Below are 14,423 nucleotides of genomic sequence, written 5' to 3'. Positions count from 1 at the left end.
ATCCAGATATATCAGCAGCTTAGGGCGCTTTTGTTTCTTTAAAACTATTGTACGGCTGGTTCCAATTTGACTTACACCAAGCGCATAAATAATACTATAATATAGTAAGGTATTAAAAGTCTCTTGTAGGCTTGTAGTATATACTAAAATCCACCTAAACTTATACTTTTTAAATATTAATAATTATTAACTTACTTATAAAAATAAGCTATAATTTTAATATTATATATATTTTTATTTAATAATTATTATTTAAGAACTTTATTAAATGAAAAATAAATATTTTTTAAAATATATTATAATATATATATAGTAAAAAAAAAAAAAGTAAAAAAATTTATATATAAAAAATAAATTAAAATTTATTATTATTATTAAAAAAAGGTTTTTTTATTAATAATATATATTTAATAAATATAAAAAAAAGATTTATTATTTAAGAAGTTTAAAGCTTTATATAATATATATAAGTTTTTATAATTATTAAAATATTAATAATTTAAAATTAAATTATTAATATAAAAAACATAATTAAGTTTTAAAATATATTTATTATAAATATTCTATTAAAATATTATATTAATATATTTTTTTATATTATTTTTTTATATTTTTTATTTAATTTACTTATTTAAATATTAATATTTATTAAGCTAATATAATTTTATAATAAAAATATTTAATATAATTATAAGTTTTTATAATTATATAATAATAATATAAAATTAAATAAAAAGCTTATATTAATATTTTTTAATATTATATTTTTTAATTTATATATATATATATATATTATTAATATTTATTTAGTTATTAATATTTTAGAATTGGTATTATATTTCAGGGTAGGGTTAGCGCTAACCCTACAAGAGACTTTTAATATAATACTATAAAATAAAATTTTTCTTGGTTTTTGCATTTTGCTTTAAAGTCGCCTGACTACTACTTGTACTGCCAGGCTTATTAAACAGCTTAGTATAACATTCTAACCCTATACCGAGTATAGGGTAGCTAGTTCCTAAAGGATAAACTTTAACATCAGGTTTATATTAGCAGAAAGATATAAAAATTTTATAAGTAGTTTATAATAAACTATATACTAGATAGTTAATATAGAGTAGATTCCCAAGGGATAAACCTAAAATAAGTTTTTGTAACATTCTGATCCTATACCTAGTATAGGGTAACTAGTTCCTAAGGGATAAACCTTTAACATTGGGTTTATATTAGCAGAGAGATGCAAAGGATCTTATAAGCAGTCTTAGTTATATAGCTAATAACTTTAGATAGAAGTCTAATCTAGTTATTATATAAATGCTATATTAATAACTAACTATCTAAGCTATATCTAATAAGTGTAATAAACAGTCTTATATAGTAAGTTATTTTATAAGGCTTACAATCCTAATTGTAATCCTTTTATAGTAGCTTACTTTTATAATAGTAATCCATCTAAAATAGCTTACTCTTAAAGCTATAATCCTTTTCTTAATTAATTTATTAGTTTATAGTATATTTAGAGTATATATTTTATAGTTTTAGGTTATAATATAATACCCCCTCTTTATTAATTTTATCCTTAAGGCTATATATATAGTAGTATATAATCTATAAATATATTGCCTTTTCTATATTTATAGTTTTATAAACTTACTTTTTTAAAGATGCTGTTATAATTAATAAAGTATTTAAGTCTATTTCTTGCAAAACCCATAAGTATAACATTCTTATATTATATATTTTATTTAATAGATTTAATTTAAATATACTGTATATATATTATTTTTAAAGGAAGGTTCTTTATTATATAATTAAGGATTCTTTTTATTGTTATAAGTATATAAAGCATAGCTGTTTTTATAATAGTATACTAGTTGCATCTTCTTATAGGTAAATGTTCTTCCCTTGTTATATAGTAGCTGATTTTTCTTTTAGTAATAAAAGTATTAGATTAGCATAAGAAATTAAAGGCTAAAGAAAAAGCAGCAGGTAAGGCCCTAGAATTTCTTTAGGCTTAACTTTTTAAGTTATAGTTAAAGCTATCTAAGGCTATAAATTAATTATCTTATATTTATTACACTAGGAGTTAAATAAAAGAGTATAGCAAGGAGTTAGTCTATTATAGAATGCAGGAATTAAATAAAAAGGATGGAGTAGTAAATAATCTTTAATAGTTAGGGGTTTTTAATAATATTAACTGGCCTTCTTTAGGCATTAGACTTAAGTTTGTTAATTTAAGTCCTTTAGTTCTACAGTCTAAAGAAACTTCTTTATTAGCTTTTAAAAGCTAAAGTGTTTAGCGGACTTTTATAAGTTTTTAAGTTTTAAATATTCTTTTTATTTAATAAAGTACTTAATGTTTTAAGTTTTAGGGTTTTAGCGTACAGTAATAATATTTTTAATTTTATATTCTTTTTCCTGGGTTTTTATAATAATTTTATTTAAAATAAGTCTTTTAGTTTCTTTATTAATTTATACTTTTTTAAGTTATAATATATAAAAGACTGGATTTTATATTTTTATTATATCTAGTAAAGCTAGCTTATAGTTAACTTCTTTAATCTATTTTAAAATTTCATAAGGTTTTATTTTTTTAATGTTAAGTTTATTACTTAGCTTATTTATCTTAATATTCAGTAATTTATAGCCTTATAAGTATTATAGCAAGTAGACTATATCTCCCTTCTAGAGAATTAATCCTATAATTCTATCTTCTTCTATATATTTCTTTATATACTTACTAATAAACTTAAGTTATATATATATTTCTTTATATAGATTAATTATTAATTTAGCTTATAATTATGCTTTCTTTAAATTAGGTCTGTTTTATAATAGTTTAAATACTTCTAGTGTAAATCTATAATTTATAAAAAAAGGCATTAATTTTATAGATTCTAATAGTATATTATTATAGTATAGTTAAGCCACTGGTAGTTTTTTAACTTAATTATCTTATGTAAAATTAATATAGGCTTATAAATAAACTTTAATAATTTAATTTATATATTTAGTTTAGCTATCTATCTAAGGGTAATATATAGTATTAAGTTTATAGTTTATTTCTAGTTTAGCTATAAGTTCTTATTAAAATTTAAAAGTAAATGTTTATCTTTAATCTAAGATAATTTCTTTAGGTAATCTATAATTAGCAGCAATTATTCTTATATAGATATAAGCAAGGTCTTTTAATAAATATAACTTTTTATACAGTAAAAAGTAGACTTACTTTATAAATTAGCAGATTATTATAAAAATACTATTATATTATATATTTATAAATAGTTTTTTTAATAAAGGTAGATTAATAATATAGTTAAAAGTAATTAATTCTTAAGGTTATTCTACAATAAGTAATAGTTATAGTTTTCTATAAGGCTTATGTCTTCTGTCTTTTATTTATTAATATATATTATAATATAATATAATATACTTTATATATTCTTTAAGTTTTTTAATATTATAGTATATTAAAACTTAATTATATATTTTTATTATACCTTTATGTTTATGCAGTAAATATTTATAAATATATTTAACTACTTTTTTTTATAGTTCTTTAAGTACTTAAATTTTCCTATATTATTTAAAGTATCTTAAATCTATAGTAATATTTTCTAAATATTATTTATTTTTTTAATTTTTAATAAATTCTTTAATTTCTTTAAGCATAAAGTTATTTTTTAAGACTTTAAATATTGCATAAATTTATACTTATTTAATATTTTTATTATTATTAAATTATAGTGCTTGCGCTATATATTTAAGTATTTTTTACTTATAATTAACTTTTCTGCTTAATGCATTAGCTTATTTATTTTCTAATCCTTTATAATAAATAAATTTAAAGTTAAATTATAAAAGGAATTTAAAGTATTTAACTTATTAGCTTAATAATTCTTATATAATAGTAAAGTAAGCAAGGTTTTTATAGTCTATAAGAATAGTAACCTTATGCTTGCTTTTATAATAGTAGTATCTTTATTCTTTAAGTGCCTTAATAATAATTAATATTTTTTAGTTATATATAGTATATTATATTATTAGTCTATGGAGTTTATATAAGAAAAATATAATAGGTTATAGCTTGCTATCTTCTTTAAATTAACTTAATACTCCTTCTATTGTAAATATTAATGCATCTGTTTTAATTATAATAGGTTTTTTTAGGTTAAATATTATAAAAATAGGTTTTAATGTTATTGCTGTTTTAAGTTCCTTAAGGGCTTTTTATTATTCTTCTCTTTATTTAAAAGAAATATCTTTTTTTATTATATTTATTAATAAAGTAGCTTTTTATATAAAGTCTTTAATAAATTTTTAATAATAGTTAGTAAGTTTAAAGAATGCTTATACTTCCTTAAGTATTATAAATATTAGCTATTCTTTAATTACTATAACTTTCTTAAGGTTTATATAGATTTCTTCTAGGGTAATAATATATTTAAAAAATTTTATTTATTAAAAATAAAAAATATATTTTTTAAAATTAATAAAGAGTTTTACTTTTTTAAGTTTTTATAGTATAAGATAAATATATTTTTTATATTTTTTAAAGGTCTTTAAGAAGATAAAAATGTTATTAATATAAGCTATTGTAAAGTTATTTAAGTATAATCTTAATATATAGTTTATTCTCTTTTAAAAGAATGCAGGTATATTAATAAGCCCTTATAGTATAATTATATATTTGTATAATTTATATCTTATAGCAAACGCTGTCTTTTATTTATTTCTTTCTTTTATTTATATAAGCTTATAGGCTTCTGTAAGGTTAAGAGTTATAAACTACTTTTTCTTATATAATTTATTTTTAATTTATAAGATTAATAGTAAAGGGGTTTTATCTTTAATGGTAATTTAATTTAATTTATAGTAATTAATAATTAATTAAAGTTTACTGTTTTTTTTTAAAATAAAGATAATAGAATATTTAATAGATGATTTTAATATATAGATATATTCTTTTTATAGTTATATTTTAATTTATTCTTTAAGTATTTTTAATTTTCCTTTACTTAAGTTATATATTTTATAAAATTTTAGTAATTCTCTTTTTTTTAATACTATTTTATAGTCCTATTTTAAATATAGTAGTAACCCTTTTTTTAGTTAATTATTAAAGAGTTTTTAATATTTTTAATATTATTCTAAGATTAGTATTAATTGTTTTTTAAAAGTAAATTCTTTTATTTTTAACTTATATAATTCTTTATTAAGTTTTATTAATTCTTAGTATAAGATAGTAATATGCCTTTGCATGTAAACTTATTTTACTTTCTCCCTTTTTTAATAATACTAAGGAGGGATATTTAAAGGGCTAAGGAAAACCTTAGGCTTCTGGCGACCTGGTTTTTTTTCTAATGTTTCTGCATTAATTCTAGTTAAAGTACTTCTATTATTGCGCTAATAGATTTAGCCTGTTCTTTATTTTATATTAGGTTTATATTTATATAACTAAGGTATTCTTAAGATAAGGTTATGTTTTAGGATATTAGCTATATTATATACTATATTTATAATATAGTTATTAATTTATAGCAGCAGGGGATTAATCTATTGCTTTATCTATCCTTTATTATACTTAAAGGTTTATCCTTTAATATAAAAAAGTTAATATAGTTTTTTCTTTTTATATGCTGGTAACTGCAGGTATATTATAGTTATAATAGATATATAGTTACTTCCTAACCTACTGTTTATTAAAATACTAAGTAAATTCCTATTTAATAATACTGTTAAAATAATTCTTTTATTAAAGTACTTTTCTTTTTCTTTACTATTATATTTTAAATTAATAATGTTTAAGTATTATAAGTCTTTCTGCTGCCTTTCTGCAGAGGACTTTAATAGTTTTTTAAATAATACTAGTTTTTAATTTTTTTATCTATATATTATAAATATTTTATTTTATTACAGTCTTTAAATTCTTTTTATTAGTAATTTAGCTTTACTTTTTTAATTTTTTTTTACTTATGCTAATTTTATAATTTTTTTAATTTATATACTTTATAGAATTAATTAGTGTATTTAAAAAGGCTTGTTTTATTTAAATATTTAAGAGATTCTAAAATAACTATCTTAAGGGATTGGTATTATTAGATAGCTTCTTATATAAGGCAGTATAAATTATTATAGAGTTTTAATATTATATATCAAGGGATATATATTAAAAAAACATTTTTTTTAGCCTTTTATTTAAAATATTTTATATATCTATAAGTAATATAATTAATTTAGCTAATTTAATAATATAGTAAATATACTGGGTTAATATAGTTATATTCTTTAATTATTTTTTTATAATTAAGGCCTTAGATAAGTGCTTAATTAATGATAATGGCTTTAATAATATATTATATTTTTAAGGTTTACTTCTGTAGGTTATTTAAATAAGTATATAATACTATTAAGGTATTTTTTATATTTATACTTACTTTATCTATAATGTTATATTAAAATAAATTAAGTGCTATAATTTTAAAGGTAAAATTTTTATAATATTATATAATATCTTTAGTTTTTTTAAAATAATATTTATAATTATATTATTTATTATCTTTATTATTTTCTAAAGCAATGCCTTTAATTAAGTTTGCTAAGTTTATAAAATTAACTTAAGGGATAGATTGTTAGTTAGGGATTTTATTATTAGTTTCTTCATCCAGTGTCCTAAATACATTTAAGAGTTTAAATGTAAATTTATAAAAATTATAGTTATTATTATTTTTAAAAGATCTTAATTATTTTAATAAATAAATAGTCTTATTACCTTTATCTATAATATATATTGCTTTTAGCTTAAAAATTATAAATTATTCCTTTTTTAAAGATTTATAGTTCTTAGCTATATAGTTTAGCTTCCTGCAATTATAATATTTAAATTCCTTTTTCTTCTTTTATATTATATTAAGGTCTATAGATCTAGCTGTACTACTATTATCTTTAATAATTAATTTTTATTATTTTTTACCTTAGTTTAATTATTCTTTACTAAAGCCTTAGTTTCCTATATTAAGTTTATAGAGTAAGTTATTAGCTTTAATATATTCTTTTATAAAGGAAATAAAGTTATACTTAATTTAATTTTTATTATAAACCTTTTCTTTAATGCTTTTCTTAAGTTTATTATAAAATTGCTTAATAAAGGCAGGCTATTTTTATTTAACTTTAAAGGCTAAGTCTTTAAATTTTATAGTATAGTTAAAATATTTTCTTTTTTAGTAAATATTTATAAGTTTATTTTTAGCTATATAAATCTCTTTAATGTTTTTAAATGCTTTAGTAAGTTTTTTTTTAAACTATTTAAAACTATTAAAAACTTCTTAAACTTAAGTTAGTAGAGGTCTATTTGGGTTATTAAGGTAGGCGTCCTACATCAGGCAGAACTATTTAAGAGCAGTTCCTTTAAGGCAAGAGGCTGTAAAAGAAGTCTTTTTGTATTTTATATTAAAAGTGGTTTTAAAATCTTTAAAGTAGGCCTTAAGCTAAGTTTAAAAGGAGCGAAGTTTATTAGTTTTGCTGTTAAATATAGGTAGAGGTTGTTATTTAATAAGTGCCCCTATATCCTTTTTAGCAGACTTCTTATTGTTAAGTTTATCTACAAGAATCTTATTTAACTTATATATGTTTTTCATTAACTTAGCGGCTTTATTACTATTTATATTCTTTTAATTAAAGGTCCCTCCTATAGTAATGTTTCTATTATTATTTTAAATAAAAAAGGGAGTCTCCTCTAGAGTAAGTTAACTTTTAGTGCTGTCTTAAGATATAGTGGTTTAATTGCTTAAAAGATCTAAAGTATCTTTTTAAACAAGAGTTATTAATATATAACATTCTGATCCTATATCTAGTATAGGGTAACTAGTTCTTAAGGGATAAACCTTTAACATTGGGTTTATGTTGGCAGAGAGATATAAAGGATCTTATAAGCGGTCTTAGTTATGTAGCTAATAACTTTAGATAGGAGTCCAATCTGGTTGTTATATAAATACTATGTTAATAACTGATTATTTAAGCTATATCTAATAAGTGTAATAAATGGTCTTATATAGTAAGTTGTTCTATAAGGCTTACAATCTTAATTGTAATCCTTTTGTAGTAGCTTACTCTTACAATAGTGATCTGTCTAGGATAGCTTACTCTTAGAGCTGTAATCCTTTCCCTGATTGGCCCATCGGTCTGTAGTATATCCGGAGTATATATCTTATAGTTTCAGGTTGTAACAGTTTTTTAGGTTTATATTGGCAGATAGGTTAAAAAACCTATAGGCAATAGTATTATAATAATAGTTATTAATAAAAATTAAAAGTACTTTTTAATTTATAAATATAAAACTATATTAATAACTAGCTATTTAAGTTATTTAAATAAATATAAAAAGTAAACTTATATATTTAGTTAATTAAGCTAGATTATTTATAAATTTTAATAATATATTTATAAATTATTAAATTATTATAATAATCTAATAATTTATTATAATTAATGAATTAGTTTTATATTAATTTAGTTTAGCTTACCCTGTAGGCCTATTATTATAACTATAAAAGGCAGGTTATAATATAATACTTTTTTTTATTAGTTTTATTAAGACTTTTATAAATTTTTATTTAAATTAATTATTACTAATACTAATAGAATAAATAAATATTATTTTTTTTATATTTCTAAAAGTTATTAAAAATATTTATTATTTTTTATTAATTTTTTTATTATTTAAAGTATATTAAGTTAAATTAATTATATTATAATATTTAAAGTTTAACTTTAAAGTAATTAAAATATATTATTATATATTATTTTTATTTAAAAAATAAACTTAAAAAAGCTAAAGAAAAGTATTAATATATTAATATAAAGGTTAAGTATTTTTATAAGCAGAAGAAAATATAATATAAAAAAATAAAATATATAGTTTTATAAAGTATTATAGATTTAAAGGAATTGAATTATATTAAGTATAAGAAAGTAAAAGCTACTGTTTATTAAGCTATTATATTAATATTTAATTTTACTAGCCTATTTTAGTTTATTAATACTATTAATTAATTTATATTTAACTTAAACCTATTATTATTTTTATTTTTAAAAACTAATAATATTTTTATAAAATTACTTAAGTATTTTTTTTAAGTTCTTTTTTAAAAACTTATAAATCTTTAAATAAATTATATTTTTTAATTTTATAAAATATTTTTATTTATTTAATTTTTTATTTATTTATATATAAGTTATTTTATTAATTTTATATTTTTTTTTAGTAATTAATAGGGATATATAACTGTTTTACTACAAATACATAACCTTATAAATATATAACTTTTTATACCTTTTTATTAACTAGAAAAAATCTATTTCTACAGGTACTTCCTAGCTTAGGCAGTAAAGCTAGCTGCTTTAATAGCTACTTTTATATTTTAAAGCCCTTTTAAAATAACTGTTTATTAGGTTTATAAAAGCTAATAATTATTCCTCGAGGTATACTTAAGCTTTTGCTTTTTTTTTAATTTATAAATTAAATACTTTTTTATATTTTTTTAATCTATAGGTTAAATAAGCTTTTACTTTTTATAATATTCTAGTCCTACACCTAGTATAGGGTAACTAGTTCCTAAGGGATAAACCTCTAACATTAGGTTTATATTAGTAAAGAAATACAAGGGATTTTATAAGCAGTCTTAGTTATATAGCTAATAACTTTAACTAAAAGTCCAATTTAATTATTATATAAATACTATATTAACAACTAACTATTTAAGCTATATTTAATAAGCATAATAAAAGGTTTTATATAGTAAGTTATTCTATAAGGCTTACATTCCTAATTATAATCCTCTTATAGTAGCTTACTCTTATAATAGTAATCTATTTAAGATAGCTTACTCTTAAGGCTGTAATCTTTCTTTAATTAGCCTATTAGTTTATAATATATCTAGAGTATATATTTTATAGTTTTAGGTTATAATACTATTACTTTAATTTATAAATTAAAAAAGCTAGTTTATTTTTATTTATAGGCTATTTTTTTAATAAGCTTTTATTAACTTTTTATTTTTTAAATACTAGGCTATATTTTTTAATTAATTAAATAAACTTTTAATATTTTTTTAAATTTAAGAATTTTATTTATTTAATATAGGCAATTAATACACTAGTATAATACTTTTATTATACAAGCATAACCTTATACTAGCATGACTTTTTATACTTTTTTATTAGCTAGAAAAAAACTATTTCTACAGGTACTTTTTAGCTTAAGCAGTAAAGCCAGCTGCTTTAATAGCTACTTTTATATTTTAAGGCCTTTTAAAAATAACTGTTTATTAGTTTTATAAAAGCTAATAATTATTCTTAAAGATATACTTAAGCTCTTGTTTATTTTTTAATCTATAGATTAAATATATTTTTATACTTTTTTTAATCTATTGACTTTTTATTTTTTAAACTATTACAATCCGGGTTTTACAAGAAAAGTAATAGAGAATCAAGTAGGGCTAGGTATGTTTTTATTACTATTATAACCTAAACCCCATGTCTATATATTAGTAGCCTAGAGTTATATACTTAAGGATTAACTAAAGACCAACAGACTAATTAAAGGAGGATTATAGTTTATAGGCACTTTTATTAAATTACTTCTATAAGCTATTATAAGCCTATATATTATAATTTAACTATAATTTAAATAAAATAACTTATTATATAAAATTATTTATTATATTTATTAAATATAGCTTAAATAATTAATTATTAATATAGTATTTATATAATAATTAAAATTAAACTTTTATTTAAAATTATTAGCTATATAATTAAAACTATTTATAAAATCCTTTATATTTTTTTACTAATATAAACCTAATATTAAAGGTTTATTTTTTAAGAACTAGCTATTTTATATTAAATATAAAATTAAAATATTATATATTAATAACTTTTATTTAAAAAAATACTTTAGATTTTTTAAGTAATTAAACTATTATATTTTAAAATAATATTAAAAGTTAACTTACTTTAAAAAAAACTTTTTTTTTTATTTAAGATAATAATAAAAATATTACTATAAAAGAGACCTTTAATTAAAACAATATAAATAGTAATAAAGCTACTAAGTTAATAAAAAATATATATAAGTTAAATAAAATTTTTATAAATAAACTTAATAATAAAAAGTTTATTAAAAAGAATATAAAAGTATTTATTAAATAATAACCTTTACTTATTTTTAATAATAAAATTAATAAACTTTACTTTTTTTAAACTTAATTTAAGGCTTACTTTAAAGATTTTAAAATTATTTTTAATATAAAATATAAAAAAACTTCTTTTATAGCTTTTTATTTTAAAAAAACTACTTTTAAATAGTTTTACTTAATATAAAATACCTACTTTAATAACCTAAATAAACCTTTATTAACTTAAGTTTAAGAAGTTTTTAATAGTTTTAAATAATTTAAAAAAAAACTTATTAAAGTATTTAAAGATATTAAAGAAATTTATATAGCTAAAAATAAATTTATAAATATTTATTAAAAAAGAAAATATTTTAATTATATTATAAAATTTAAAGACTTAGCCTTTAAAATTAAATAAAAACAGCTTGCTTTTATTAAGTAATTTTATAATAAACTTAAGAAAAGTATTAAAAAAAAGGTTTATAATAAAAATTAAATTAAATATAATTTTATTTTCTTTATAAAAGAATATATTAAAGCTAATAACTTACTTTATAAACTTAATATAAAAAACTAAAGCTTTAGTAAGAAATAGTTAAACTAAAGTAAAAAATAATAAAAATTAATTATTAAAAATAATAGTAATATAGCTAGATTTATAAACCTTAATATAATATAAAAGAAAAAAAAGAAATTTAAATATTATAATTGCAGGAAGTTAAACTATATAGCTAAAAACTATAAATTCTTAAAAAAGAAATAATTTACTATTTTTAAGCTAAAAGCAATATATATTATAAATAAAAACAATAAAACTATTTATTTATTAAAATAATTAAAATTTTCTAAAAATAATAATAATTATAACTTTTATAAATTTATATTTAAACTTTTAAATATATTTAAAATATTAAATAAAGAAATTAATAATAAAATCCTTAATTAATAACTTGTTTTTTAAATTAATTTTATAAATATAGTAAACCTAGTTAAAGGCATTGCCTTAGAAAATAATAAAGATAATAAATAATATAATTATAAATATTACTTTAAAAAAACCTAAGATATTATATAATAATATAAAAATTTTATTTTTAAAATTATAATATTTAATTATTTTAATATAATATTATAAATAAAGTATATATAAATATAAAATATTTTTTAATAGTATTATATATTTACTTAAATAATTTATAAAAGTAAATTTTAAAAACCTAATATATTATTAAAGCTATTATTATTAATTAAGTACTTATTTAAGGCTTTAATTATAAAAAAGTAATTAAAGAATATAATTATATTAATTTAATATATTTACTATATTATTAAATTAATTAAATTAATTATATTACTTATAAATATATAAAGTATTTTAAATAAAAGGCTAAAAAAAATATTTTTTTAATATATATTCTTTAGTATATAATATTAAAACCTTATAATAATTTATATTACTTTATATAAAAAGCTATTTAATAATATTAATTTTTTAAAATAGTTATTTTAAAACCCCTTAAATATTTAAATAAAATAAACCTTTTTAAATATATTAATTAATTTTATAAAGTATATAAATTAAAAAAATTATAGAATTAATATAAGCAAGAGGAAATTAAAAAAGTAAAGCTAGATTATTAATAAAAAAAATTTAAAAACTATAATAAAATAAAATATTTATAATATATAAAAAAAAAAATTAAAAACTAATATTATTTAAAAAACTACTAAAGTCTTTTATAAAAAAGCAGCAAAAGGATTTATAATACTTAAATATTATTAATTTAAAATATAATAGTAAAGAAAAAGAAAAGTATTTTAATAAAAGAATTATTTTAATAATATTATTAAATAAAAATTTATTTAATATTTTAATAAATAATAAATTAAAAAATAACTATATATTTACTATAACTGCAATATACTTGCAGCTATTAATATATAAAAAAAAACTATATTAACTTTTTTATATTAAAAGATAAGCCTTTAAGTATAATAAAGAATAAATAAAGTAATAGATTAATCCCTTGCTATTATAAATTAATAACTGTACTATAAATATAGTATATAATATAGCTAATATTTTAAAATATAACTTTATTTTAAAAATACTTTAGTTATATAAATATAAACTTAATATAAAATAAAAAATAAACTAAATTTATTAATATAATAATAAAAGTACTTTAAATAAAATTAATAAAGAAATATTAAAAAAAAAACTAAATTATTAAAAGCTTAAGGTTTTCTTTAGCCCTTTAAATATTCTTTTTTAATATTATTAAAAAAAAAAGAAAATAAAATAAATTTATATATAAAAGTATATTGCTATTTTATATTAAAAACTAATAAAACTTAATAAAAGATTATATAAGTTAAAAATAAAAAAATTTACTTTTAAAAAATAATTAATATTAATTTTAAAATAATATTAAAAATATTAAATACTCTTTAATAATTAATTAAAAGAAAGATTATTATTGTATTTAAAATAGAACTATAAAATAGTATTAAAAAAAAAAGAATTATTAAAATTTTATAAAGTATATAATTTAAATAAAGGAAAATTAAAAATATTTAAAAAATAAATTAAAATATAACTATAAAAAAAATATATTTATATATTAAAATTATTTATTAAATATTTTATTATTTTTATTTTAAAAAAAAATAATAAACTTTAATTAATTATTAACTACTATAAATTAAATTAAATTATAGTTAAAGATAAAACTTTTTTATTATTAATTTTATAAATTAAAAATAAATTATATAAAAAGAAATAGTTTATAACTCTTAACCTTATAAAAGCTTATAAGCTTATATAAATAAAAGAAAGAAATAAATAAAAAATAGCATTTGCTATAAGATATAGATTATATAAATATATAATTATATTATAAAGGTTTATTAATATACTTATATCTTTTTAGAAAAAAATAAACTATATATTAAAATTATATTTAAATAACTTTATAATAACTTATATTAATAATATTTTTATTTTTTTTAAAAATCTTTAAAAAATATAAAAAATATATTTATTTTATATTATAAAAACTTAAAGAAGTAAAACTTTTTATTAATTTTAAAAAATATATTTTTTATTTTTAATAAATAAAATCTCTTAAATATATTATTATTTTAAAAGAAATTTATATAAACCTTAAAAAAGTTATTATAATTAAAAAATAATTAATACTTATAATACTTAAAAAAGTATAAGTATTCTTTAGATTTATTAAT

Source organism: Trichoderma asperellum, chromosome 6 (assembly GCF_020647865.1).
Source record: "Trichoderma asperellum chromosome 6, complete sequence".
Lineage (NCBI taxonomy): Eukaryota > Fungi > Ascomycota > Sordariomycetes > Hypocreales > Hypocreaceae > Trichoderma > Trichoderma asperellum.
The sequence above is the reverse complement of the archived record's forward strand: the minus strand, read 5'-3'. Positions refer to the sequence as shown.